Source organism: Neophocaena asiaeorientalis, unplaced genomic scaffold (assembly GCF_003031525.2).
Source record: "Neophocaena asiaeorientalis asiaeorientalis breed wild unplaced genomic scaffold, Neophocaena_asiaeorientalis_V1.1 scaffold915, whole genome shotgun sequence".
In the NCBI taxonomy this organism is placed as follows: Eukaryota; Metazoa; Chordata; class Mammalia; order Artiodactyla; family Phocoenidae; genus Neophocaena; species Neophocaena asiaeorientalis.
In genome coordinates, this window is record NW_020172448.1 from 600,885 (window position 1) to 625,100 (window position 24,216).

The 24,216-nt window shown below is 39.6% G+C and overlaps 1 non-coding gene across 1 annotated transcript; it reads left to right on the top strand.

Moving 5' to 3' along the window:
- The first annotated feature begins 8,593 nt into the window (after positions 1–8,593).
- Positions 8,594–8,700, top strand: LOC112394560 (U6 spliceosomal RNA). Its single transcript, XR_003002177.1, has one exon. It is a non-coding gene; the product is annotated as a U6 spliceosomal RNA (small nuclear RNA).
- The last annotated feature ends 15,516 nt before the right edge of the window (positions 8,701–24,216 follow it).

The following is a 24,216-nucleotide window of genomic DNA, read 5'->3' on the forward strand; positions in this document are numbered from 1 at the left end:
GCTGGTTAACATGCGGCAAGAGCACATATAATTCCCTACAAATAATAAACCTCAGTTCTCTTAGAACCTAACCAAGGTTGAACTGACTTGGCTACATCTTTTGCTGCTCTGGTAGACCCTTGACCCCTTTATGATTCCTGCTCCTTCAAATCACAACACTCTTCCTGGATAAAAAAAGGGGGAAAAAAGCATTTCTTAGGTCATTTTATGTACATCTAGTTTAACACAATTCTAAGATTTCTCATTCTCTCCAATTAAAAAAATGTTTGCAATTAAATTAAAAACAAACAAACAAACTTTGAGACTGATTTAGCAAAACAAAGGAGAGATAGCTGGACAGTATTGAGTAGATTAGATGCCAAACTACATTAAGGTATAAGGCATACCCGACTTAACATTCCTACTTAAATATTTTATAGTCTTTGTAAACGCAATATGTTCAAAATCCAACTCATGACCACGTGTCCAGACTATCCCCTTTTCATTTTGTCTCTATAACTTCACTACCATCCATCTGGTTGTATGCCTAGAAAACTGGAAGTCTCTTAGCATCTTCTTTCCCATCTGCAGTATTCAAGCCACCATCAAGTCCTTTGATTTAACATCTAAATATTGCTTGCTGGGGTTTACACACTTTTGTCATCTTCATAGGCTTGCCATAGCCAAGGGAGTCCACTGTGCTCCTCCACTGTCGCCCTGTTTAAATCTATATCCACGCTGCAGGCAAAATAACCTTTGAAGACAGCAAATATGACTGTGTATTTTCTGGCTTAAAATCCATCAAAGACTTCCCATTGCTCTTAGGACAAATATCAAAGTCCTTATCATACTCTTATGGCCCAGCTGGTCTAGACCTTGCTTACCGCTAAAGCCTCATCTTAAGCCAATTTCCTGCCGGTCTGTTAAAGTGTTGTCTGTGTGTGTATCTGTGTGTGTTTGTGTGCACGAGTGTGTATGTGTTTGTGTACCTTAGAGAATCATTATAGCAGCAAAAGGGAATTATCATCTTTCCTTTCACACTAGATCTGTGTTGTTGCCCCACTTGCTGTGTCTTAATACCAGAGAAGACTTAATGTCACTGAGAATTAACAACCATCCTTTGGTGTCCTGCCAGAACCCTTCAGGTCCATGATCCAGAAGCAGCAGGGTCCAGCCCAGTGGCACACAAGCCATTTTGGCTTCCACTGTCCACTGTGCACCCTTCTGAGGAGCAACCTTCTTGCCTAGAGTTTTAGCTTCGGGAAAGTGCTTATTAATAATTTCAGTTGCAGTTCCTAAGCTGGTGCTTGTTGTTGGGTGCTGAGGGCTGTTTCTCAAGGGTAATAGCCCTCAACCTGTTAAGGAATCCTCCTCCTCCCTTTTCATGTCCTGTCACAGGATTAATAGTCCTAACATGATGTCACATGCAAACACCTTGATAAGATCTTACTTAATGGAAAGCAAGCAGAGACTTTCTTGGAGAACATATGTCTTTGGAGAAATTCAAAGCAAATTGGAGATAACATGTAAAATGTCTCAGGAAAAGAAAAAAGTTCGAAATGAGAACATTTATCATTATCATAGATTCATGCGGGCTGTCAAGACACAATAAAGAATTTAACTCATTTTGTCTCTGACAGCCTTTTCCACAAGGACCTTCATTAACAATAGTCCTTGCTTGGCTGTTTCTGTTCAGCCACATTGCCCACTGTGGAGGACAGGGTGTGAAATATATCTTTTCAAATGGATGTCATTGATTTTAATATACTTTTAATAATATTGCAGCTCAGTGTTTTAATTACTCACACTTTTTGGTACTTCCGCCCTCCGGCAATTTTATCTAATAAATCTGATAAGCTCAGTGGACTCTGACACCCAGATGTTAGTTGTACAGCGTATACTGTGGGGAGACCATTTTCTCTGTGGTGGACTCAGAGACGGGTCAAAGGTGTGCCCAGAGGATCCCAGTCACTCTGGCCTGCTGCCTACAGATGAGGGAGGCTTTTACATGCTCAGGTGTAGTGAGACATTCTTCTCTGTGCTGTGGCAGCATCACCAGGAGAATCCTTGACTCACTGTTCATATGACAGCTTCTTTCTGCCATGAGTCAACCCTGCCTAGTTTACCTCAATCATAATACAACACTTCTCTGTGCTTTACTCATCCTTAGCACTTATCGTTAGTATTTAGCTTCTCATATTTTATTCTATTTAATTCTATTTGTAGATATTTTGCCCACTCCTACAGGATGAACTGTCTTCCCCCAAAATTCATGTGTTGAAATCCTAACCCCCACTCTCTCAGAATATGTTATTTGGAAATAAGGTTGTGACTGATGCAATTAGCTAAGTTAAGATGAGGTCATACTGGAGCAGTTAGGCCTTTAATCCAGTATGATAGGTTTCCTTGTTAAAAGAGAAAAAATACAGAGGGAAGATAATGTGAAGACACAGAGAGAACACCATCTACAAGCCAAGGAGCACCCAAGGTTACCAGAAGCCAGGGGAGAGGCAAAGAACAGATTGTCCCTACAGACCTTAGAAGGAGTCACCTCTGCCAACACCTTGATTTCAGAACTAGCCACCAGAACTGTGAGACAATGAATTTCTGTTGCTCTAAACTACCCAGTTTGTGGTACTTTGTTAAGGCAACCCTAGGAAACTAATACGTCCACTAAAGTATGAATTTCTTAAGGACAAAGATCTAACTTTCTTCATCTTAGTATCAACCTGAAATAGTACCAACATGGGGTCATATTCAATAAATGGTTTACTGAACTTAGTTACATGAAAGGTGAAGAATGACAAGGCACAAAGCTGATTTGTTGGAGAGCAAAGACCAACGATGGTAAAGGATGGACTCATCCATTACTGGGATAAATGAGGTGGGAGGAGATGATACCAAGGGACAGATATTTTAGCAAGGATGGCTCAGGCCCACAGCCATGAATGGCAAGCAGTTGCCCAAGCACCCCTTAGACGCAGGCAAGCAGGTTCAAGGAAATCCTGCAAGGCTGAACATTAGGTTCTAGTTTGCATTTATTCAGCTAGCTTACATTGGGACAATAAACTCCAATCCATAGTGGTGTGGCTCAGGGAAACAGTGTTCTGTAGATAAAAGTTCTTGCAAAAACTGGAAGGCAAATCACAGGCGAGACTGTGGGACACAAAAGAAAGGATTGATACCGAGCAACTAGGATTCTTCAGAAAATCTCATATATATGAGACCAACACAGGGAGTCCCTAGGAAGCCTGATGATGACCTGGTGCTGATCTGAAGCCTAGGATCCAGTTTGCATTTGCAGGTCTGGATAAAGACAGATCTGTCTGCAGGTGGTCTCTAAAAACACTAGTTTCTATATAGGATTATAATAGACTCGCTTGCGTCTGAGATAAAGTAACTTGACACAGCCCATCTATTTTTGGTATCAGTTCACATCTAATTGAAGTGAATAACTATAACTGTAAACCAGTGATTGACTCAAGGAGAAGTTGCAAAGTAGCTGTTCCAATTATGCAAGCAGCCTATGGGGGTTTTCTCTTAGGCCTGTATATTTGGCCCAGTTTCCCTTTCTTCAAAGTTGGAATTAGTTGCCAGAATGACCACTTGGGAGCATTAGTCGAGGTGTTGCTGGCCTGGCCCCTGCCATCATTTATGGCCTGATTCTGGACTTAGAGTTTGGCATGGAACAAAGTGATTAAATCCCTCTAGTTTTCCTTAACACTTTAAAAATTCTTTTCAAGTAGCATATAGAATAATGTTGGCCTAAATTGCTTTCATTTACATATATCTAAATGCAAATTCTTGGACTGGATTCTAGAGAAAAAATCATAGCTGTCCTACTTGTAACAAACATTTGCAGTGTAAAAATGTCTAGATGAAAATAAAGCATGAGTAAGCCAGATGGATGGTGAAGTGACATAACTAATAAGAGTTTTTAAAAAGTAATTGGTTTTATGATTTTGTAAGGAACAAGTGACAATCATAGAAAACTTGAAAATACAGAAAATGATAAAGAAAAAAAATAACCCATGATTCCACCACCTAAAGAGAACAACAGTTGAGGTTTTCCTGTGTCTTTTCTCTACCTAGAATGTCGTGTTCCTTTCAATCTTCAAATCAAATTTAATCTAAGGTCTCACCAGCAGAGTTGGAGGAAAGGTTCAATCATTATTAACCCCTATACTGCATGGAAGTTGAGTGAAGGGATGTCTTCCCCAAAATGTTATGTGCTCTTTTGCAGTCTCAAGAACATTCTGGAAAGGGACTTTTTTTCTTCATTCTGTACTGGTCACTACAGGTATCTAACTTTTTAAAGCCAGGCATAGGGATCCTTGATATGGCCTCCCAGTGCATGGTTTTTACTACTTAGCCCCTGCCTCCCCTCTTTCCCCCAATCCTTCACCGTATGTTTGCACTATCCCTTCAAGTCATATTACTAGTGGGCTAGGTGTCACTATGGGTGTGGGGACTGGTCTCCATTCACTGAGGAACCTGGGGAAAAAAGCCCAGCTACTTCCCAGGGATGGGAGAAGTTCCCTATACCTCTGGTCAGTTCTCCTGTTTCCACCTCCCCTCCTCCAAAAACACTCACCTCCTGGCCACCACATCTCACAACCCGGCATAATCTCCTCCAGGAGGCTGGGTGCAGGTGGGTGTCAGATCTGCTGACTGTCTGGCCACTTTTGCTTTTGCCCACCCTCCCACCAAATCTCAGGTGAATTAAGAGAACACAGAGACTTGGTGACCTTTTCTAAATGGCAAGGGAAAAAACACCCATCAACAGGAGAAACAAATGTGTGCTTGAGGAGCCGGCCTCTTTCCCAATTCCTAAAGTGCCACCCACTTTCTGTTGTTTGAAGAGTAAAGTTAACTAGACTGTGGTGTAAATCAGGGTGAAAATGTTTAATTTGCTTTTGTTTCTACTCATATTTTTTATACAACCTTCCTTAAAGTAGACTTCAAAAAAGTGAATTTCTTACTAAAATTTTTTCGACCATCTATTGGATATAATTAGGATCATACCATATATATGATTCTGAATTCCATTATTTTATTTACATTATAAGGAAGCATTTTTCATTGTTGTTCAAACCTCTAAGCAACCATGATTAAGAGCTGCATAGTTGTTAAGCATGAGTGTGCATCAGTGCACATAATATTGGGTTGGACAGTGTAACGTAGAAGTTAAGAGATGAAGCAATGCAACCAGACTGTCTGGATTCCAATCCCAGCTCTGGCACTTATTACCAGCATAATCTAGGGTAAATTAATTAACCTCACTGAGCCTCAGTATCCACATCTGTAAAATGGGGGCTGATAATACTACATATTCGTGTTGTTGCCAACATTAAATCAGTCAAAATATGTAAAGCCCTAGGAGGAGTGTCTTGAACACTGGGGCAACGCCGACTATTATTTCAGTACATTGTCATGCTGTGTCATTAAACTATGGGCTCTCCACAGCCACTCCTCTGAATTTGAGCTCTATCATCTATCATCTCTGACCTTGGGTAAATCACCTAGCTTCTCTGAACTTCAGTTTTCTCACCTGTAGAACAAAGAGTAGTACACCTCTTCAGGGTTGTTGTGCTGATTAAATCCAAAATTAAAGGTAAATTCCTCAGCACAAGTCCTGGCATAAGTTAAGTGCTCAATATATTATAACCTAATCTTTTCATATCCCCTGTACCTGAAACAAAGCCTTCTGAATAGTAAGTGCTCAAAAAATATTTGTTGAAAAGCTGTTTATTCATCAAAGAGCTGGGTCACAATGTACTTATGTCAGTGTAAATGTTTGTAAAAGACCCAGAATGGTACACACTAAGCTGATTATAGAAAATGCCCATGTGGAATGAGATTGGGGAGAGTTAAGGAGATTTCGCTTTTACTTAAAGTTTACAATGAAAATAAATTCACGTTTTAATTTTATTATTCAAAACTAAAAATAATTAAAGTTGGGGGGGGGAAGGTAAGAACAGAGTCTTGTAGTGTTCTGGGTTTAGTGGATGGTCACAATGATACAAGTAGCATGAGGGAAGAAGCAGGGTGGCATATATATTCCAGATCTTTCCAAGAAGCTTCAGATCGCACTTTCTTTGACCTTCCTTTTGAGCCTGAATCTAACAGCCTACCCAACAGAGTCAGAATTGGGTTTTTTTCTGAACGAGTAGCCTCCATATATATATACAAAAGATTTTCTTATAAATTGGGCTAAATTTTTTTAAGATTATTTTTATATCACCATTCAAGGGACACAAATCTGTCTTGAAGTAATATCTCGTTGTGACACATTCTTCTCCAAGTGAAATGCTTTTATTGTAATATAGTTCCTTAAATGCTTCTTTGTGTTGAGATGAAGTGGTAAAAGTTGCCTTGCGTTTCTACAGAGAAAGAGCTTAGCTTCATTGGCAAGATCATAAATTTCCCAGGGTTTGATATTACTCTGTGTGATGACGGTTGCCCAGGTCTTGTTAATGGCCCCACCCATATGTGCACCTGGTAAAGAGGTGATTGGTTTGCTCTATAGCAGACTCTGTTTGGTGGGGGTGGGGGGGGGTGGGCAGGCAGGCCATCTCCAAGCAGCATTTGGCAGCAGCTGTTCACAGATGTAGGAACGGTGCCCGAAACAGAACGTGATATCCATGGAAGGGGCTGGCAACTCATTCCACCTGTCAGTACATGGATGGAATGAGTTGACCATTGGGTGCACTCTCTTTCTGCTAGGACCCAGTTCAGACTAGCTTGGAGTTCAGCCTATCTCTTCTGCCTTGTACCTCATTCCTTTCTGTAGAGGAACTGTCACTTAGCTGGAAGTGTATTTGTAATTGTGGTCTGAAGCCTGGGGCGTTCACAAGTCACAGAGAAAGGAGAGGCCCTCAGGTGCCAGGCTAGCAGGAAGCCCTGTGGTCTTTGGCAAAGTGTTTGTGGATCTGAGATTTCAGAGAAAATGGCGCAAGTTAGGGCACACACCGCAGGAAGAAAGGAAGAAAAGAAAAGACTTGGGCTTAATGGAATAAATCCTGGACAAAAAACCCATTTAAATGACAGCCAACTCGTGCAAGATTGGAAGTAATTAAAATGTCACCTGATTGTCTTCTGTCCCTTCCTGGTTGTTTCCCTCCCTCTGAAGCCTTGTTATGGCAGAGAGCGCTCAGGACTGGAGATCAAGCAGACATTTGTTTGAATCCTGGCATTTCAATTTACTAGGGGTCTGACTTTGGCTATGTTCTTTATCCTAGAAGACCCTCAGCTTCCTCATCTGTAAAAAGTGGATTAAAATATCTATCTCACAGGAATGTGGGGAAAGATCAATGGCATAAAGCAGTTAGCTTCTGGTAGACATGTGATATTAATAACCATGGTTGTAGGTGCCTTTTATGTACATTCAGAAGATAGGACCTGCCCAGTCGCAGGCCCTTAGCAACCTGATGTCTGCAAGCTGTCAACTGACTTTTTGATTTAATAACAGAATTGTAGTATTTTTTCACAGGTATTATAGTTTAATAAAAGATATTTATGACAGTCTTCTCATTAATTTAAAATTTCTGAGCAGGTCGAACCACAATGGGATACAATTTTGCACTTACTACCGTGGCTACATTCAAAATAATGGAAAATAACAAGTGTTAGCGACAGTGTAGAGAAATTGGAATCCTTGTACGGTGCTGGTGGAATGTAAAAGGTGCAGCCATGGTGGAAAACAGCTTGGTGGTTTCTTGAAAAGTTAAACTCAGAATTACCAAATAACTTAACAATTCCACTTTTAGGTGTATAGCCAAAAGAGTTGAAAGCAAGGACTCAAACAGATATTTTTACTCTAATGTTCATTACAGCATTAATCATAATAGACAAACGGAAGAAACAACCTTAGTGTCCATCAACAGATGAATGGATAAGAAAATGTGTTTTATGCATATAGTGGAATATTATTCAGTCATAAAAAGAAATGAAGTTCTGATACATGGTACAACATGCATAAACCTTGAAGACATCATGCTAAGTGAAATAAACTGGACACAAAAAGACAAATATTATATGATTCCACTGATATGAAATTTCTAGAATAGGCAAAGTCATAGAGACGGAAAGAAGACTTGAGGTAACTAGAGGCTGGGGGAAGGGAGAATGGAAAGTTACTGCTTAATTGTTAAGAGTTTCTGTTTGGGGTGATGAAAATGTTCTGGAAGTTGACAATACTGAGGGTTGTACAATATTGTGAATGTAATTAATGCCACTGAATTGTATGCTTAAAAATAGTGAAAGTGGCAGATTTTAAGCTGTATATATTTTACCACAATAAAAAATGCTTTACAAAATAAATACTTAAATACATAAATATACTGTCTCTAAAAAAATTTAGTAGGTTACACATGGTTCAAAAATAAAAGCAGTAAACACTGATAATTCTTATTCCTTTCCCTGACCCCATCCATCTTGTTCCTTTCCGCAGGTAACCACTGTTATTAATTTCTTAAGTATCCTTTCAGTATATCTTTATGCAAATACGAAGCAAGAATAAAGATGAATTCTTATTCCCTTTTTCCATATAAACATATATTGCTATATATGAACTGCTCTGTGTCTTCATTTATCCATTTAAAGATACAACCTAGTGCACACTTGGGCAGCACATATACTAAAATTGGAACGATACAGAGAAGATTAGCATGGCCCCTGCGCAAGGATGACATGCAAATTCGTGAAGCGTTCATATATTTTTTTTGTTATAAAGCAGAAATTGACACACCATTGTAAAGCAATTATACTCTAATAAAGATGTTAAAAAAAAAGATACAACCTAGAGATACTTCCATATCAGTATATAATGAGCTTCCCCATTTTCTTATACTGCTGTATAATATTCCATTGGGTGAATATCTCATAGTTAATTTAACCAGTCCCTTATTGATGGAACTTGAGTTGTTTTGAAGTCGTGATATTTAGAGTTTTTCAATGTATAACTGTATATATTTTTCATTCATATGTGCAATTTTTACTGAAGGATCAGTTCCCAAGATTGGGATTGCTAAAACCAAAGGGTAATTGCACTTATAAGTTTGATAGCTCTTCCTAATTCTCCTCCATCAGGACAGCACCCACCAACAATGCTAAGAGGATTCCTGTTCGTTCAAAGGGTCACCAAAAAAAATGTGTTAAATTTTGGTATTGCTAATCTCATTAGTAAAAAATTATATCTGAGTATATTTTTAATTTATATTGCCCTTATTATGAGACCAGTTTGGCATCTTTTTATATATTTAGAGGTCATTTATATTTCTTTTTCTATTGATCAAACAGTTTTCAGAATCCAAAGGAATGAAAGGCTAATAGCAGTTTTTCAGACTGGGGCAAGTGGAAGGTCCATCTAATTCTCCTTACTCTCATTCCCATGATACACATACCTGCTTTCAGGTATCCTGGGAGTGGGTGGAAAGAGCATTGCTTTTGGCTGGAGGGGGATGAGGTCTGGAGGAGAAGACAGTCTGTCCTCTAAGCACACTGGGTCACAATTTGCATGAAAAGTGAGCTTTCAGTCAATAAGCCTAATAAAACCACTTTGTCTAATGTCCTACCAACATTTTCTTGCAATTTCCAAAGAGCTTCCTGTGAAAATCTCCTCAAGAAAGATGATCACCTGAGCTTGCAGATTTCATACTATATAGCTCCACAGTTTCTTGGGAGAAACCACAAAGCCATTCAATCATTCCCTTTGAGAGGAGAATAAATAACAACAATGCCACATAAATAGCATCAGTTGGCTGTAGGGGCAAGCTGTCATTTCCAGGAGTGGGATGTGCTTTTATATCCAAGGGTACAGCATATAATCATATTAAAAAATTCCAAGGAGAGTGGAAATTCAATCAGGTCAGTTTTGTCATGAAGCAGTCTGCAGGTGTTCCATTTAGATCAGATGCTACATTTGCAAGCCAGAAGGAAAGAAGTGGGCTTTGGCTTAATTCATGGAATCTCAGAAGAAAATGAACATTTTTTTTTTCCCATGACAAACTGGAATTTGCCTCAGACGAGCTTGACATATTGCTGGCCTGTGGTCTGAATTTGTCTGAGACTGTCACGTCACTCTTCCAAAGTTGCCAGGATCAGAGGCCAGAAGGAAAAAGAATGGGGCTTTTCTAAGGCTGCTGAATGATAACTTCCCCACAATCTGTCCTGATGTGTCACGGAAAGTGTCTGTGTGACTAAGGTCAGAGAGGAAAACAAAAAGAGAGACATTCTTGAGCCCAGAAGTGGCTTCTGGTAAAATAAAATAACCAAGGGACAGGATGGGTTTAAGACATCTATAACTAATCTGGGCTGGATCAGCATTTCTAAGATTTTAACCAAGAAATATTGATTTATGTTTATTATGCTTTATGGAACTTTAGAGCAATTTATAACACTTACATCAAGCAACGGATGGGCTGGGAGAAAAGCCAATATGGTCATGAAGAAAGATGAAGCGCTGTCAGGAAGAGCAACTTTCAAGTATCAGGTGTAATTTCTTGCTTTTGCATTTTATCTGAACTATTTAACATGAAGCAAGAAAATAATTATTGATTTTTAAGTTACACAAACAAAAGAAAATGAAAGAAGTTGAATAAACCTAAAGGAATTCTTAAAATACACACACACACATACATACATATATCCTCAACAGTTACAACAAAAAAAGCAAAAATAAAGCCCTTCTCTATAGGCTTATTTTAAAACTACACTTGAGTAGTGCCACTATGTAAAATAAAGGAAACAAATAGTACTGTATAAAATATGAGTTTTAATTTTAAATGAGTTAGTTTAATAAAATGCAAACACTGCAGTGAAATACTATGGATATTTGCCAGAATAGTCACTTTTCTTCTCTAATGAATTTTGATGAAGCAGGAAAGACTTCAGAGACCAGAGACACTTTCCTTATATGTGTCCCACAAAAGCAGTTCCAGCATTTAGCATCAAGTAAACAAATGAAAGTATGCAAAGTAGTCTCAAGAGACCATAGTAATGGGTACTGAAAAATAGTTTTACAGATATAGAAGTCACTCATGCTTTTCATGCTTATCAATTAGTATCATCAATAGTTATTGTTAGGAAACACTTTCAGAGCTAGAAAGTTGCCAAAAGCATTTAATCTAATTAAGTACTGTTATCATTAGCAATTTTAAATAGTGAGACATTTACTTGGGTAAACTCTACATCTCCTTAAAAACACAGCCCTGGTTCAAAGAAGACCCCAGGCTACGTAAGAATAAAATAGAAGGTGGGAGTGATGTGGGTCACAGTGAAATTTTGGGGGATGAATATAATTTTCAATCATTTTAATTTAGGATTTTTCCTTTAGGAGAATGCCCTAAAGGATTCTGCAGAATCTGCAGTTTTGAGTTGAGTTTGCAAAGTCTCAAGGAAAGTGATTTGATGATATAAGGAGATACAGGTCTAAGAAAGTGAGGAAAACATCAGATAGAAAGTTTGGGTTTGGTGAATGAGAGATGGAATAAGGAATGTCTGATAAAATTGATAATAATAGTAGAAAGTAGGTGTGATTTTAGCAGGCAAAGTAACACTAGCATGGAACAGTGAAGACAATATTAAATATGACTTCATTGTATATGAACGAACAAAGAAAAAATTTAGAAGGGAGAAAGCTGAGTATAAGGATAAAGGAAAGAATATGAAAGAGTAGACCTCAATAGAAATTGGTTCAGTTTGATTTGGGGAAAATCTGGTCCATAATAGGGAAATGAGTGGGCCCATGGAAGAATATATTTCCCAATTATTTAACATCATGACCTTACTCAGTCCAATAACGATGCTGAATTCCACTTACTCGTTTGTACTGTAGGATTTAGGTGGGCAGTTAGGGCCCTTCAACGTGTGGTCCTAATATAAAGCTCCAATGATAGTTCCCTAAACTCTCTATCAGTCCAGGCAATCTATTCCATATGTCCTCAAACACACAAAGGGCCTCCACTTATGGCGGAGTGTATTCCTTGGCTATTAATGGATAATTGGATGCTTCATTCAACTGTCAGCTTCCCATTCCCTCTCTCAGTCCCTGGAACCATAGCACTTCATCACACATAGATTCTCTTTTTTAGGGTCTTGTTGCTCTTTAAGCAGCCCTCTTGGTTAAGATTCCTTCAGAATGGCTCAAGGCCAACTCCATATGCCCCATGGGGAAACTGAGCCTATTGGGGAAAGTCCCACCTCCTTCCCAGGACCCCCCCTTTCTCTGTCTCCCAGTGGGCAGCTTTAGTTACTCCTGTTGCCTTTAAATTTTTTAAGTTTGTATCTGGCCTCATTCCTTATTCCTATGCCTCCCTCCAGTTCCAGGAATACAAATCAAGCTATTCACTCCAAGCTCAGACTTGGCTTGAGAAGGTGGAGCAGGACACTCTGATTACCCCTTCCTCTTCAACAATTCTCTTTTCCTGGCTGCTATGGCAATTCCCTATGCTGGCAGAATCAGTTTCATACACTTAGCATGTCCTCTTCAGGGGAGTCTGTCCCCCTCACCTCACTTGGGTATGTTTACTCTCAGCCTTTGGTGCTTCATACAAAACTGAGTTTAATGTCCAGTTACACTTAAGTATTTAACTGTATTTAATATCTTGTTCTTATATAATATTAAAGGTAGAAAGACTCTTTGGTGCTCTCTCATTTATCTCTTTCCAAAGAATGTCTTATTGTGTTAATCATTCCTCCTTGACTTAAATATATTTACTCGTGTTCAGTTCATTACTTCTGTGGCAGCCAGCTCATTGCAAGATACCCCACATAGCTAGATTTTCCTTTTATTAAGATACCATTTCTCTCACTGTAACTTTGCCTTACCTGTCCTGGTTCTGTTCTTCAGAGCATACACTTCTTTTTCAGTGTTAGCTCTTAGGATTGTTTCAGAATTCAGTGCTGTGTAAAGATGGCTGGGTGGTCAGTAGAGAGAAAATGGCAGAGATTGGAAGTAGTGACTTAATTAACTGAACCCAAGGAAAAATGGTGGCCAAGAATCCTATCATCAAGATACAGCAAAGGCAATACAGTTGCAAGCAGGAATTAGGGCTAAAAGACAGAGTGATGTTTTTTGTGAGCATGTTTGTGTGTATCAATGGCTTGCTTAATTCAGGGTCAACAGCATGAGGACATGCCTGTGGATGTACAGACAAAAGACTGTAATAGGACATCTGAATGAAGTTTCCAAAAAATGAATTGAGGTTAGCTTACAGCATTGTACTTGAGTAGGAAGGGGGGGGCGATATAGGTAGAGCAAAAAGTTTAAAAATTAAGATATTTTATATTGCAATGCCTCTTTAGGCAGTCAATGTATAATCATCCTCTTCTAACAAGAAAACAGGAGCTTACGGGAGCTGACTTGGCCATGATGGCAGTGTGGGAGTGAAAGTTGGTGCCCTGTGAAGCCAAAAGTTGCAGAGAAATATCCCTGCTGAAATCCCAAGAATTTAGCAAGAGCTTGATGTTAAAAGAAAAATCATTAAAGAAGTTCCAATGGAGTGCTAAAATAGCAAGAGACCTTAAAGCCAGGATTTGGGGGATGAAAAGTACTGGAAGATTAAAGAGCTGAGCGTAGCAGGTCAAGTAGGAAAGCCTAAGGGTGATAGCCAAATATCTGAGAGGAGTCTGATGGTCATAGTTGCATTCTATGATCTCTGAACCATGTTGAGTGATCAGTTTCATTTAAAAACCCTAATTATCAGTTGTTTTTACTGAGTCATTTCATTCAGCATAGCTAGAAGTTGTAGGGACACAAAATTTCTGGAATTGGAGTAATCCCAATGTCCTGAATAGTCCACCTTGATAGACATGATATTTTCTTTGTTGGGTGCTTCTAATTTATCTGATGGGGTGGTGAAATACACCAAACCATTGACCTGATCCCTTGAAACCTGAGTTTATAAGTCTGTTTTGAACTCTTCCAAGAGGTGGCAGTCTAGGTGACCAAAGGAGGTCTTATCATTGAAAGGTTTTCTCCAGAGTTAGGTGATTGACTTTGGTCAGTGTCATTTCCTTAAGACGTCAATGCTGGGAATTTCCTACTTCCTTCAAAGTCAGAGGTCTTGGTGTCTATTTACATAGGGTAGAGTAGATCAGGAACACAGTAAATGTTAATCCAGACTTTAAATGTCAGAAAATTACAGATGTGAAGAACCAGGCAAATTCTTTCCTTTCCCAGAGAAGTTGTTTCTACCATAAATGTGAAAAAGTGGAGAACAAGTCAATGGTAATCAGCAGTGGACCCTATAAATTACTGCGTATCTCTAATCATCTTCAGGGACATTCCACCAGTACGTAGTTCTGTATCATACCATCATACTGCCCAGAAAAAAACATGGCCCAGAAACTCCATTTGGGTTCTTGAGCACACATTTTTTAAGGTTGGTCCTGGGGTGGTGCTCTTGCTTGGCCTGAGGTTCTTGTAAGACTAGCTTCATTAAACACATCAGGATCTTGTCTAGACAAATGATGATGAGTCCTTGATCGAAGGCACCTTGCTGGAGGAAGGACACCAGTCTAATGGCATTCAGAGTTGCTAAGGGATGTCTGGGTGTCTGCCTTTCATTCAATGCCCTTCCAGACCCAGACAAGGTTTCAGGTGCCCTGAATCTCCAATAATTCATCCACCAGAGAAGCAGGAAGAGGCTATAGCACATGCATGGTGTTTCTAATCTGGCTTGGTCTAAGGTAATGGAGAAGAGAGAAGAGGAGGTAAAGTTCTAGAGAAAGGGTAATGATTTCTGCCCATGCACTGAAAACCAGGTGTGGAGAAATCACAACCAGTATCATATGGCCACAGCACGAGACCCTGGCAAGGTCCAAGGATGGCTCATCTGAGTGTAGCAACCTGGGCTCAGGTCACAGAGGGAGGATGGCTGCCACAAAAAGGGATGATGACAGGAGATGAGAAATGACTTTGGAGTAGCCAGAGAGAAGGCATCTGACAGGTAGAGGAGCATCTCACCAGGCTTATTTAACAGGGGTCAAGGACGTGACTGTATCTGCCAAGTAAACTGAAAGTGAGAGAGAATACAGATCATGCATAAGCCCCTGAGAACAGAATGGAACTGCAGAGGTGATTCCAGGGGTGATACTTCTAGGGGGTCACAGCAACCAGAGAACATTCTTTTACCACCAGGAATGATCTCAGTTCTTTCCATTACTCATGTATAGTCTTCCCATGCTATCAGCAAAAGGAAAGTTTTCCCTGTTTTGAACAATAAAAATTGTGTTTAACTTAAGCTAGTTTTTTATCTGTCTTACTGGAACACTTTGTTTATTAACAGGATTCCAGCCCCCTCCCCTAGTAGTACTAGTTGCTTCTCTTTGTTTTCATCTTTGTACCCAGAGACTCATTTTAGTCAAGATCTCAATGTGTACCAAAGAATGCTAATTTCTGACTTCTTTGCCAAAAAAATTCTTGTCAAGTGGAGATCAGTTTTGAAAAACCAAAGAGAAATGTACACATCTTAAAGGTTTAATTGTATTATTTCCCTCTTTATACTTTGATTACTTTGAGAGCTGGGACCTTCACAATATACTCATTGTTCAGCTGGAAACCCCGTGAAGTGGTAACCTGAACTCTTTATCCTGAGGCCACTCAAAGGCATCTCCATCCAATGGTGTCTGTGGACCCCAACAGAGAGGTGGGGAAAGAGTCATTAAGTCCCTTGAAATTGCTTTTAGTGCACTGAAAAGTGGTTGGGCCATTTCAGGCCATTGCAGTGTGGCAGAATGCCCACTGCTTACGTCAAGCAGTGTTTATAAATTAGAAATTACCAGCCATTTGGTTCCTTGCTGATCATTCAGAGTCCTGGAAGACTGTGCCGATGTGCCCGGGGCAGGGTTGTTACTGGACCAAACAAAGCGTAGCTCTTGGTTAATCAGTCATGATTTCTGTATCTTGTGGTGTGACTGGAAATGACTTGAAAGTGTATGTCTCTTCAATTGCAGTGTTATGTGGCTAATTATTCCAACTAAAAGTAACTATGAAAAGAGTTCTTTGACAGTTCTGTTGCCAAGCATAGAAACTGACCATAAAAGTCAGAGACAAAGATAGTCCTATATGATTGTCTCCAGATATATTTTACTCATCTGGTCAAAAACGGTCTGTTTAATACTTACTATATGTCCAGCGTGAAGCACGATTGAACACCCCTACACACCATTTTTTTTTTTTGAGTCATTACTAAGTACTTGAAACTATTTTAAGCCTTTTATGTGTATTAACAGATTTAATCTTTACAACAACCCTGGGAGGAAGATATGCCTACTGATCCTATTTTACAATTGAAAAAAACAGGCTCAGAGGTTAAGCAAGCTTTCTGAGGTGGGGCCCACACCTAGCAAATCCTGGAGCTGTGACAGGAATGCAGCGGAGAGCTCTGGAGACCAGTCTTATCTTTTGTTTCTTTAGATGTCTTGACTGCATGTCCACGGGTGGTGAAACTGGGAGCTAGTGACAATGATGGCCTCTGGATTCACTTGGGTATCTGAGAAGCTCCTGTGACCAAGTCCAGATGATTCCTATAGGCCTGCCTTTTCCTCTCCAGGAAACTAGAGCAACTGGAAACAAGTAGCTGCCCATCCTCAGCCCAGGCCAATATCCCCTGAGTCTGATCCAGGCCTGCAGCCTAGGCTGAGCATGGATGGATGTCCCTGAATTCCGGCCACCTACCTCACTTTCTCCCTCACACCCTGTCATCTTGAAAACCAGTCCTGCTATGACTTTCCCATCCACTTTACAGCTCTGTAGCAGACTACAGACACTGCTTTGGTGTCATTGGAAGCTGGGAAGAATAAAGTGAGAAGAAGAGAAAATATTTTGACCAAAGGGCAAATGGTCTGAAAGAAACAATGAAACAGACTTTAATTAAATGTGGCAGATTGAACACATACGCTTATCTCCCAAAAGCCCCTGAAGGACAAAATCCAAGAGAAGAGCAGGTATAAAAGCAGAGGAGTCATGGGCAAGTGATAACTCAAAGAGATTTGACCTTTCTGGAAATTTACACCCCTGATGGACAGAAGCCAAGAGCGACAACAGAACCCTAAAGACTCAGGCAGCTCAGAAAGCGAAGGTGGGAAGGAGGCTAACCCCAGATGAATCGATTGAAAACTTGTAGGGAATAGTTGTATCCCCTGATTGCCTTTTCTCATTTACACAGCTGATCAGCTGTCCCTCCTGACTGCAGAAGAAATGAGGTTATCATCAAGAGTCCCATCAAAGTGAGGCTCTGGACTGGTGGACACCAGACACAGTGACCACAGAAGGGAGGCCAACACTGAAAATGAAGGCATTAAGTGATCATCTGCATTCTAAATTGTGATGCTGCTGGGCCACACTTTCTCCTCCCTTCTCCCAGAGGTCCCAGATTGAGGCTGCCAGACTTATATCCTACTTGGCAGGAGAATGGAAGACTAGTTTTAGCAGAATTTACTAGTCTGAGAGAAGACACTTGCAATCCATAAACCTGGATTTCTCTAGAAACTGAGAAAATAGGAAATGGAGGGTAGGAAATAATAAAAGAAAATGTCATAGAGCTCCTTACATGAATGCTAAATATATGAATGCATATAGTGAGCACTTAAATGTCTGGAATACATATTCTAAAGAATTCATGTATATACAATGTAATGAATGAAAAGGACCCTTATAAAGGGAGTATTTTAAAAGCTTGAAGAGAAGTATCAGCATCAAAATGGTCTTGGACTTCCCAATAGCCACCCTGGAAGCTAGAAGTTAATGAGCAAAATTTTCACAATTTTAAGGGAAGATGATTAAAAACATAGAATTCTACACCCAACCAAATTATCAATCAAGTATTAGATAGAATAAAGACATGTTCAGACACACAACAAAATTTAAAAATAATTATCTATTCTCTCCTTCCACACATACCTCCTCACCCCATAGAGCCCAGACACAATCACTTTCTTGGGAGGATACAGGTATATGTGCTCCAAATCAAGGGCACAAATCGAGGAAGACAAATTATTCAGGAAATGGGATCCAATGAGAGAGAAGAGCTAAGGGAATTCCTGAGATGAAGTTAAAGGAAAGTCCCAGGAAAATAACTGTGCTGAGAATAACAGAGTGATCAGTACACATCAGAATGGGAAAACAGAGGCTTCTAGGAGGGGTTTCACCATGAAAACCATAAACCCAGTATGCCCAGTTGCATTCATAAGAGTTTAGAGCTCAATTGGACAGAATATGGTACATTAATGACAGATTCAAGCAAGTAAATGGGGCAATTGTTAAATTCAGGAAAAACTAAAAGTTACTCAAGTAAGGATGTGTAACTATATATACAGTGTACATACTGGTATATAACCACAAGTCTTAAAGTGAACAAAAATTTAACTTAAACATGATGATGCAAACATCCAATGTTGATTTTAAAAAGTATGCTGTAACTGTCATGGAAAGACGGGGGAAATGGAAGTACGTAGGCCGGCATTGACATAAGACTACTAAATCCTAATGCTTTTTTAGAAGGAAGTAAACCGAAAATTCATAAAATTGGGGAAAAAATCTAGAAATAGTTTTAGTTAAACGAATACCACTTGACTTTTTAAACTAAGTACACATATTAGATGGAAATAAAAGGTTAGAAATAAAGAGCAAGGGGAGAAGGGAGAAAGAGAGAAAATGAAGGAGGAAAGTGAAGGATGAAGGAGGAAGGGAGGGAAGAAGAAGGAGGAAGAGGAAAGATGGGAAGAACATAGCTTCTCATTAGAAAAGTTCCCAATGAACTGGTACTGAATGCTTTGGGCTTTTTCAAAGTAGAAAGGGATGAGTACATCAGGGCAGTTAGGGCAGGTGTGATTTAGACAAGTGGTGAGGACAGTGGAGAGAGGGATTATGTAGCTGGGAGGCACAGTATGAGACAGCTGTTGAAGCAAGTTTACATACAGTGCATTCGTTCAAGGCTTCTGGTAGCCTATTGAAGAATGCCTTGATACGAAATGAAAAGATATCTGCCAAGATTAGGTAATTGTTTAAGGTGAGTGATGGTACACAGGAGTACTATCTTTATGATGCTGAAAATTTCCTAGTTTAAAAAGAATAGTAAATGGTACTGTCTTGAAGGAGATGCAGTCCCACCCATGGATGAAAGTATTGTGAACGGATGGTGATCATCGGCAGATGTGAAGGGTGCCTCTTTTTCCCAATGGACACAGTCCATACCAGGGCATGTGGGTTGGTGAGAAGAATGTGAGTAGAATGTCAGTCCCTTCATGCCTTCTTGGCTGAGTGATTTCAAATTCCCCTTCCAGGTCTCTGATCCACATTCCTCAGTCTGATCTGGGAGGGATCAGAAACCATGGCTAATGAGTAAGCTGAAGTGGGGGAGGTATCTGCCCACCCCTTCCCTGCTACAGGTGTCCAGGCACAATACAGCATTGAGCTGTGAGAGGGAATAAGCAGTAACTAGGCTTGAATCTAGAACTTTGAGTCTGACCCTGCACTAGACATTTGACTTGATAAAATGAGATTATATTTGTAGCTAAAAGTGATTGGATGAGTTTTTGTTATGGAATTCTCAAGATATCATCCAAGTGGCAAGCAGGCCAGGCTTAAGAGGACAGTGGACAAGAAATCAAAGTCGTTTTCTGTGTCCAGCTGGTGCATTATAATCGTTCTGAAACAATCTTATTATGTTAATGGAGGTTTATCTATTACCATCAGTTAGAAGAATGGGATATCCGTATATTACTGTAATTGTTGGGTATGATGCCTTAATACTTAAATATTGTCCAGCAAAACAGTACCACAACTTTACATACCTAAAGAACAATTCAGAAGATGTTATAAAAATTTAACATGATAAATGGAGAAAGTCAAATAACTCTTCAGTGGTGGTATATTACTTTAACAAATTTAATTTTGAGTTTCCTCAATGCAGTTTCACTTAAATCAAAAAAGTAGTTTAATTTTTACATCAGGATGTTTTGAATTCATGCATACATACATTTCTTAAAATATCAGTAAATATCATAATGTCAATAAATATCAAAAGGATCTCAGAAGTGCAATGAGTTTTGGTCTTTTGACCATCTTTTGATAAGCGTGCATGGGCCCCCATATGCTTTTGGTTTTTTAAAAACATTTTTACTGAGATGTAATTCACATATCATACAATTCACCAAATTAAATGGTTTTAATATATTCAGAGAGTTGAGTAACCATCACCACAATCTAAGTTTAGAATATTTTCATCACCCCCCCAAAAAATCCTTTGCCAGTTAGGAGTCATTCTCCAGCAGCTGCCCATCCTCAGCCCAGGCCAATTATACCTGAGTGTGATCCATCCCACAGCCTAGGCACTCCGATCTATATTCTGGCACTATAGAGTTGCATATTCTGGACTTTCACATAAATAGAATTGTAATAGGGAATAATAAGATTCCATATTGGATCTGCTTCTTTTACTTTAGCCTTTGTATTCTATTCCTTTTGCTACAAGCTAGTCACTAAAGGGATGTTGCCTACAGCTTAAAGTACACATAATGGCCAATCTCTGGGGACCCTGCTTTCCATGCTTGAGCGTTAAGCTAAAATACCTTTGTTGGGACTTTCCTGGTGGCGCAGTGGTTGAGAGTCCGCCTGCCAATGGAGGGGACAAGGGTTCGAGCCCTGGTCCGGGAAGATCTCATGTGCTGTGGAGCAACTAAGCCCTTGTGCCACAACTACTGAGCCTGCGTTCTAGAGCCCGTGCTCTAGAGCCCACGAGCCACAACTACTGAGTCCATGTGCCACAACTACTGAAGCCCACGTGCCTAGAGCCCGTGATCCACAACAAGAGAAGCCACTGCAGTGAGAAACCCATGCACCGCAACGAAGAGTAGCCCCCGCTCCAAGCAACTAAAGAAAGCCCACATGCAGCAACGAAGATCCAATGCGGCCATAAAAAAAAAAATAATAATATAAAATACCTTTGTTTAAGCTCACAGGAAATATCCTGACCAGGCCCACATGTGAATGGCTGCAGGAAAGAAGACATTAACAAATCCCCTCTGGAGTCTGGCCAGAACCAGGAAATATTTGCAACAACTTATCACCTTTTTTTGCTTTACCTCCTCACCTCTCCCTCTTTGTTCTGTGAAAGAAAACAGCATCCAAACCTGGGCAAGATGGTTCTTTGGGACACCAGTCCACCATCTTCTTGGTCTTCTGGTTTCTGAATAAAGTCACTATTCCTTGTCCCAATAACTCATCTCTCAATTTATTGACCTGTCCTTGGACTCAGTAACAGAATCACACAATATGTGATCTTTGGTGATTGCCTTCTTTCACTCAGTATGATGTTTTCAAGGTTTATCCCTGTAGTAGCATGTATTAGTAATTTATTCATTTTTATTACTCAATAATATTCTGCTGTATGGATATAACTATTTTCATCAGTAGATGAATATTTGGGCAATTTCCTCTTTTTGGCTATATTAATAATGCTTGTATGAACATTCATGTACATGTTTCCGTGGGGATATATGTTTTCATTTCTCTTGGATATATACCTAGAAATGAAATTGCTGGGTCATAGTAAAGTTAAACATGGTATCTCTATGTTTAACTTTTTGAAGAACTTCTAAATTATTTCCATAGTGGCTGTGTGATTTTATTTTTCCACCAGCAATGTATGAGGGTTCCAATTTTCTTCTTTCTTCTTTTGTTTTCCTTCTTTCCTCCTTCCCTTCCTCCTCCCTCCCTTCCTTCCTTCCTCTCTCTGTCCCTCCATCCTTGTTTCCCTCTCTCCCTCCCTTCATTCCTTTCGTCTTCTTTCTTTTCTTTTTTTTTTTTTTTTTTTTTTTTTTTGATTGTAGCCATCCTAGTGGATGTGGAGTGCTGTCTTATTGTGGTTTTCATTTGCATTTCCCTAATGGGTAATGATGTTGAGCATTTTTCATGTGCTCCTTGGCAATTTGCACAGCTTCTTTGCATGGCTATTCAAATCCTTTTTAAATAGGATTTTAAAAACATATTTTTAAACTTAATTATTTGTCCTCTTATTGATTTGTGAGAGTTCTTTATGATCTCGGGTGTCCTCAGCCTTCACTGGCTTGAAGCAGGATTTCGGTTCCTGCCCAGAGATTGAAGTCAGGCCGTGGCAGTGAGAGTGCTGAATCCTAACCACTAGACCAGCGGTCAGTGACAAGGTCCTGGTCCTTCATCTTTGTAGCAATGAATTCCCACAAAGACGGAAAGTAGTGAAACAAGTAAAGTGTTTATTAGGAGGAAAAATAGTACATGTGAATAGGCATGTACATGGGTGGGCTCAGAGGGAGAGTTGTGCCCTTGTGTTAGTTTGAATCACTTATATGAGACATTTCTTCCAGGTTTCCTTTGGCCAATCATCTTGCTTTGCCTGGCTCTGAGTCCGTATTTGGTATATCTCAAGGTCCTCCCATGTGTGCGTGTGCATCCCTTAGCCAAGGTAGATTCTGGTGAAGATGTCTATGGGTAGGTTGACATCACCTACTGTGTGCCCCCCCCTCCACTTTTTGAACTCCAAGGAGCTCTTCTGCACACGTGTAGTCGGGAAACACTCCTGGAATTCGAGAATGAAGAATATGTAGTCTTTTATTTCTTATCTGGGCAGGGCTCAGCTTCTCCTCCTTCCTGCTAATTTTGGAGTATCTGTCCATAGGGGACGAACTCCAACTGTTCAGCCTGGGGCCCATCTATCTCCTGCCTCATTATATACTCTAAATACCAGTAATTTATCAGATACATGATTTATAAATATTTTATCCATCTCATTCTATGGGTTGTCTTTTCACTTTCTTTACGGTAACATTTGTGAAACAAAAGTTTTTCATTTTGATGCAGTCCAACGTATCTGCTTTTTCCTTTCTTATTTATTCCTATGTGTTTTTAAATCAACAATCACTTAATTTTCGTCTGATTAAAGGTGCCCTCAAAAGAAAGATAACTTGTAAATTTTTTTTAAAAAAAGAGGAAAATGAAATTAACCTCAAAAAAAAAAAAGAAAGAAAGAAAAAGAAAGACACTTTGGGATAGCTGTCAGAAATTGCCTTAGAATATGTCAGGAAATCTCTATTCTGGTCGCTTCTGCACTCTGACTTATTGATGGCCTTGGTTGATTGAATGATTACCCTCTCAGAGGATGCGTTCCTCTGTATTTAAAGTGGGAAAAATAATAATATAAGGACATACTATACAGGAATCAACAAATGTTTACTGACTTATTTAGTGTGTGTGAAGTTCTCTGTTAATGCTGGTCTTAGAAGGACCAGGGTATGCTGGAGAGGTTCAATGCTGAGCATATACTACCAGGGATGATATATCTAGTGTGATAAAATTATAAAGAAAATGTTACTCAAGCTTGGTCATTTCATTTAAGACATATTTCCTCCACTCTTTTTGCTTGGCTAACACTACACATTCTTCACATTTCAGATGGCACCTCATTGCTCTAGGAAGTCTTCTCTTCCAGGGACTTATTCTCCCCTGTGTTTTCATAGCACCCAGATGTCACCTGCCATTTTGTTCTTACAATAACACTATCATAGTGGTATTATCATCCAGTTTTAAACATGAGGAAACTGGCAACAGCTATAGTTATGAATTGAACAACTACTATGTGTCAGGGTGTATACTATGTGCCCTGCATGAATTCTATCACCACCTCACAACGTCATTATGAAATACTAGCATTACTCACGATCTTAACAGATGAGGAAGCTGAGACTCTGCAATGGCAAGCAATTTCCCCAAATTTATACAAGCAATGGGTCTTGGAGACAATATTTGAATGCAGGTCTGACTCCAAAGCCATGGACTTTAATGTTCTTTACTATATTGTTAACAGGTTTATAAGCAGGTCATGGTTTTTAAAAGGAGATGATAACCCCTTACGCTGTACGTGCGTTATACTGCTTCATCCACAAAGGGTCTGCATGTGACTGTTCAAGCTAATAAATTATGTTTCACGCATAATAGATGCAATTGTTAAAGCTTTTCGGGAGACTCACTGGGAAATTACAATGAGAGTGAGACGAAGGCTGTCTTTTGGTTTAAGTATATTCTTGATGAGTACCCCATAGTAAAGTGCTTCATCGTGCAACTCTTACCAACTTTCCTCAGAAGATTCATGTCTGAGAATTAAATATACAAAAGTTGCATGGTGACAGAAAACATCTTTAAGAATATGATGAGGCTTCCCTGGTGGCGCAGTGGTTGAGAGTCCGCCTGCCGATGCAGGG